The sequence below is a fragment of the Danio rerio genome, chromosome 15 (genome assembly GCF_052040795.2).
Source record: "Danio rerio strain M-AB ecotype USA chromosome 15, GRCz13ab, whole genome shotgun sequence".
In the NCBI taxonomy this organism is placed as follows: domain Eukaryota; kingdom Metazoa; phylum Chordata; class Actinopteri; order Cypriniformes; family Danionidae; genus Danio; species Danio rerio.
Genome location: NC_141035.1, coordinates 11,927,757 through 11,933,831, shown reverse-complemented (window position 1 = coordinate 11,933,831; position 6,075 = coordinate 11,927,757).

Here is a 6,075-nt window from a genome sequence, read left to right as displayed (position 1 = left end):
CTGCTCCAGAGGCACCAGCAGCTGCACAGGAACAGACACAGGATGCAGCACTGAGGACCATTCATCTCTATGAGTACAGAGATGGTTTTATTTCTTATCTTTTGTAAATATTTGAAATTGGAAATGCTTCTGCAGAAGACATGACAGTGTTTATTTTAATGTAAACTATTGTTTTGTGATGTAATTACTTAAATGTTTAAGTATAATTTTGAGTGTTTAAATTCATATTTATGTATATAAATAATTAATAGATACAGGTTTAAACACATATTAGTTTCCCTTTCTTAAAGGAACTCCAACATGTGACTGTATATAAACAGACTTTGGGAGTGCGTCAGACGACCAATCACTTCTGAAGATAAGAAAACGGGCCAATGAAATGACAATTGAATTGTCGGAGATTAGCTCTACAGCTAAAATTGATGAGCTCGTCAATGCTATATCTGTCGGCTGTTGGAGTCAGCTCCTCAGAATTGTTACTTCAGACCCAATCAGAGACTGAAGAACGCTTCTGCTGAGCTGACTTCCAATCTGAAGAAAACTTTATCTTCACTAGTGCGGGGGAAGACGTTTTTAGCGTTCTTGCGCAACTGAGATCTCGGCGAGCCCTTGTATTAGGGCAAGTCACCGCTGCTGCTCCCTGCCTAGCGGTTAGCACTCGGGCAGGCCTGAGGGTTACAATGGGGGCTAATTTGTCACCTTCGGGCCCACGGCCCCCTCACTCCTCAACAGTATATTCTATTTCTGCTTCAAGTGCGAGCGCTGGTCCATTCTCTGGGTTGGTTGCACTCTCATTGGATGACACCAGGGACGTGATGTCCATCACTGCATCAGAGGGTGGGTTAACATGCTCCAATGAAGATCCAAACTCCCTGCCACCCTCTGGGGCCGTTAGCGAGGTTTCAGATCTGGAATCGGACATGTTAGCTGTGTTATTTTAGGCTGATTTGGCTGTGGTACTGGAAATGGCTTGTCCCCCAGAACAACGACTGGATCGTTTAGATGGGTGTTAGGTGGGGGTGAAGAGAAAGGCAAAGCTCGCCAGACCCCCCGTCCCCCTCTTCCTGGAGGTACACAGAGAGCTCACGCAGGCATCAAGGGCACCTTTTTCTACCCAGTCCTCGTGCGCTCCCACTCTCACCACCCTCAATGACGGATTGGCCAGAAAATATGAGGCGATTCCCCAGGTGGAGTGCGCTATTCATCCAGGAATTCTCCAGTGTGAGTCCGAAATGATGGGAGAAGTCATCTACCACAGGCTCGGAAAACAGCTCTTCCCGCTGCCCCATCTGCCGTGGCTGCTTCTCGCTGAGGGCGTACACCCATGGCTTCAACATCTGGGGCCTCATGTAAAAGACTTGCGTGGAAATCATACTTAAACATTGCGTACGCACAAAGCTCTAAATGTGCGTACGCAGAAAAAAATTCAGATGTATGAAACACTGCGTATGCCGAATCCCACGCATATTCTTTGTACATCTGAATGAACGTGAAACTGAGCGCAACATGCACAAGCGCAAAACCCCTCCCTGCCTCCTCCCCCGTATGAATATTCTAATGACTCTACTTTGGCAAAACCCAACGAAAGAGCAATGGCAAAAGCAAGCCAAAAGAGAAACTTTAAACAGAATGTGAACTGAAGGTGCTGCTTTCGGAGGTAGACCGGAGAAAAACGGTTTTATTTGCAAGTTTGTCCTCCGGATTTAATAACAAAAGAAAAAAAATAGAGTGGGAGAGTTAAGCTGATGCAGTCAACACAGTTGGGTCTAAAGATCGCACTGAGTGGATTTAAAAAAGAAATAGTGCGATGTAAAGGTGTAAAATTTTTGTAGTGTCTTCAACAGCTTGAGTGGCGCAGGTCGTTAAATGCATGGCAATATGTTTTCACACGTTCAACCATGAACTCGGTTCGAATCCAGCGTCTGATGAACTTTCTCTTTTTTTTCCCCACTACATATCAGATTTTGCCTATACTCTTCATCATCATGAGGAAGACAAGTAGGAATCATTAATAAGTGCATAATATTTTATTTGCACATTTAGAGCATGGAAATGTTTCTGATTCAGGTATACAAATTCATCTTCAGATTGTGCCTTTATAGCAATGTGCGTGCAGTAGATAGCTCCGATTACATTGGGAAAACTGACGACCGCTGCAAATTGCGCTTTAATGTTTGGATGGTCAACTGTATGGTACGGAAACCTTATATACTAGACATGCGTATGAACCCTTCTTATACAGCTGAGAAGACACTTTGTAGAGTGCAATTTAACACAACTGCCTCTAGGAGTCGCCTAATTGAAATAAAACAGACACGCACAAAAAATGTGCGTACGCCAGACATGAAGTTGGCGTAGAGCTGCGCACATTTCCACGTTCATTTCATCGTTAGTAAATCCAAGCGTGAGTGATTCTGAGCATGAAACCTGACGTACGCAAAGTTTTTGTGCACACGCAGCGTTGATACATGAGGCCCCTGCTCTGTTTCTGCTGCCCGCTCCACCAGCCACGTGGCAATGCTGAGCCTCTCGCGGGACTGCAACGCCCCTGCCCCAGGGTGTCGCTACGTACGATAAACAGACCACGAAGCGTCCCTGAGATGGGCCATCCAGAGAAGAGGGGACCTGCTCTTTCCTCAGTAGGGGGCCAAAGATCATCACATCAGTCAAAAACAACCAAACAACCAACTAAATTATCAATAAAAGTGCAGTTTCCTCTCTATCTGGATGTGCAAACCCGAGCACTACCAGTTTGGGATACTCCGCCTTCCAGTTTGCAGTGCCAGACCCCTCGCCTCTGGCACTCAGAGTGCAGCAGAAAGGACTCTTTCTCTCACTCTGGCCTCACCGCGGGATCCAGGGAGTAAAGTCAGAGAAATTCTCTTAATTTCAGCTCATCCTCAGGACGCATTGCTTCCCGGGCTCAGCAATCCCATCCCGAGCTGCCCCTCCGGGCAAGTCAGCGATCTCGACGACTGACTAGCTGACCCAATTGGAGTTTCGGGTCAACGGAGAGAAGAGCAAACTTTGCCCTGTGCAGGGGATCTCTTATCTCGGGCTGGAGCTGGATTCAATCACTATGGGGGCTAGTATCAGCATGTTGTCGTGTCAACAGATACATGGGCTGGAGGGGCTGTGTGCAACATGCATGCAGCGGCGGGTTCGTGGTCCAGACACCACCTGCATTGGAATATCAACTGCCTGGAGCTGTTGGCAGTGTATCTCGCTCTCTGACACTTTTTTTCCGGTGCTGGAGCAAAAATACTTGCTGGTCAGGACGGACAGCACGTCGACGGTGGCTTATGTCAACTGTATGGGGGGTATATGCTCTTGGCCTCCCCGAAGCTCGCCTATATAAGCTGAATCGAATTGGGGTAGAGTCTCCATTCTTCTCGGGATACTAACTGCCATGAGAGCACATCGGCTACACTCATTTTCTATTCTACTAGTAAGATTCCATTTTCAGGCGAACCCTTAAGAATTCCTCCGAGGCCCCCAGGACCTGACTTCGAGTCATGTTTGGTTGGTATGCCCGTTTAGTCTACACGCATGCTGAGGATCAGTGCCAGCTATGCGCATTCTCCTTATTTGGTGATGCCATATGCATTATTTACCATGGTTTGTTCCCCCTTATCAGGCGGACCTGTGTCTTCCCTAACCACTATCCAGCTTATAATATGTAGCACCCTCATTAGCCCTAGTCCATATGCTTTATTATTATCAGGTCTCCCCCTCTGGGTAGCAGAGGGTCTCCGCAGCGTCCTCCCCCTTCGGGCACTGGCATGCTTCCCAGTGTATTTCCAAAATCCAAAATCCCTTGTCTATATTAGCTAGGTAAAAGCCTTTTTATGACCCCCGATCCAAATTCTTATTATTCCCATGTAATGGTAATACTTTGGGCTTTGGGGACGTTGGAAGGTTGCGCTTTTGGTGATGTCAGTGTGCCCACGCTTCGCTTGGCAAACTGCACATCAGGAGCGTGATGGGCTTGGCTGCTGTGGTGTTTTCCATACAAAGTCTGTTTATATACAGACACACGTTGGAGTTCCCTTATGAAGGGGAACATTCTGGTTACGTCCATACCCCACGTTCCCCGAATAGGGAACTGAGACGTGTGTCTCCACTGCCACAGCACCTGAGTCTCCAGCTGGGAGCTTTGTGATCGGCTCTTCAGCAGGCTCCAACAGCTGACTGATATAGCATTGATGAGCTCATTAGTTTCAGCTGTGGAGCTAAGCTCTGGCAATTCAACTGGCATTTCATTGGCCCGTTTTTTTATCTTCAGAAGTGATTGATTGTCCAACGCACTCCCAAACTCTGTTGATATAAAGACACACGTCTGTTACGGACGTAACCAGGACATTTTTGTTCACCTGGGGGCACCACAGTAAAACTTTGCAGAGGGCACCCTTTTGGTTTGCACGGGGTGTCTTTACCATTTGGTCCACATAAGCGTGGGGTATGAATGGAAAACCTTTTTAATACCCCCAGGGGGCACTTTGAATATTGTGTTCCCCCGTTCTGGCTTTCCAATGTCTCGCAGTTTTCCAGGCACTTGTGAATGTATGTTGCAAGATATGATAGATCAGTTCATTTATGTTCACCTGGATGATATTCTGATATTTTCCTGTTCTCTCCATCACGTCAGGCGAATGCTTCAGAGGCTGCTAGAGAATGGGCTTTATCTAAAAGCAAAGAAATGCGTTTTCCACCCACAGTCTGTTACTTTTCTGGGACACATTGTGTCAGTCGAGGGGTTGTGAATGGATGCAGAGAAAATTCAGAATTGGCCAACTCCAGATTCCTGCAAGGCACTGCAGAGGTTTCTGGGCTTTGTCAATTTTTACCAGCGTTTTATTCACAATTTCAGCCAGCTCGCCGCACCTCTGACTGCCTTATCCTCATCCAAAACTTTGTTTGAGTGATTGAGCGCAGCTCAGGCTTTGCTCACAAAACTAAAGGGCTGCTTTATTTCGGCCCCAATTATGGTGGCTCCTGATCCTTCTCAGCAGTTTGTGGTGGAGGTTGATGCATCAGAGTTGGGGGTCGGGGCCATCCTGTCCCAGCGGTCGTCATCGGATGTAAGATGCATCCCTGGACATTTTTTTAAAGGTTATCCTCTGCTGAATGTAATTACTACATTTGTAATAGAGATTGCTGGCTGTCAAACTTGCATTGGAGGAGTGGGGTCATTGGCTGGAGGGATTGGGGGATCCTTTCATAGTTTGGACCGATCATAAGAATCTTGAATACATCAAATCCGCCAAACAATTAAGCTCTAGGCAGGCGTGGTGGGCGTTATTTTTTGGACAGTTAGATTTTGCTGTTTCCTATCGACTGGGTTCTAAGAACATCTAGCTCGATCTTTTTGATTTTTCTGACCGTGTTATGTCCCTTGAACCCATTGTTCCACACAGAATTTGCATTTCTGCAGTGACATGGGAGAACGAGGCTAAGATTGGCACTGCCTTAGATGGGGTAACGCACCCGGCCGGATGACCACCAAGTCACTTGTTTGTGCCAGAAGAGATTCGGTCTGACATCATTTGATGGGGACACTCCTCCAAAGTGGCTTGTCATCCAGGGGTGTCACACTTTATTTCTAGTTAAACAGTGATTCTGGTGGCCAGCTATGGATCGGTATATAGTTTGTCTTGGCTTGCTCTGTTTGTGCTGTTTCCAAGACTTCCAATTGTCCTCCTGCTGGACTTCTTCCGCCGCTGTCAGTACCTTCGAGAACCTGGTCACACATCTTGCTAGATTTTGTCACAGGTCTCCCGCCATCTTGCGGCAATGCGGCCATTTTGGCTGTTGTGGACTGGTTTTTGAAGGCTACATATTTTATTCCTTTGCCCAAATTACTCTTATCCATAGAGACAGCGAATGCTGTCATTAATCACGAGAGAGTTCTGCCGTTTATCGGGGGGCATTGTTAGCATTTCTTCTGGTTTTTATCCTCAGAGTAATGGATAAACAGAGAGAGCCAATCAAGATCTCAAACGTATGTTTTAATGTTTGGTATCCCAGAATATCACCTCCTGGAGCCAGCAGCTTTCATGGGTTTAGTATGCACAC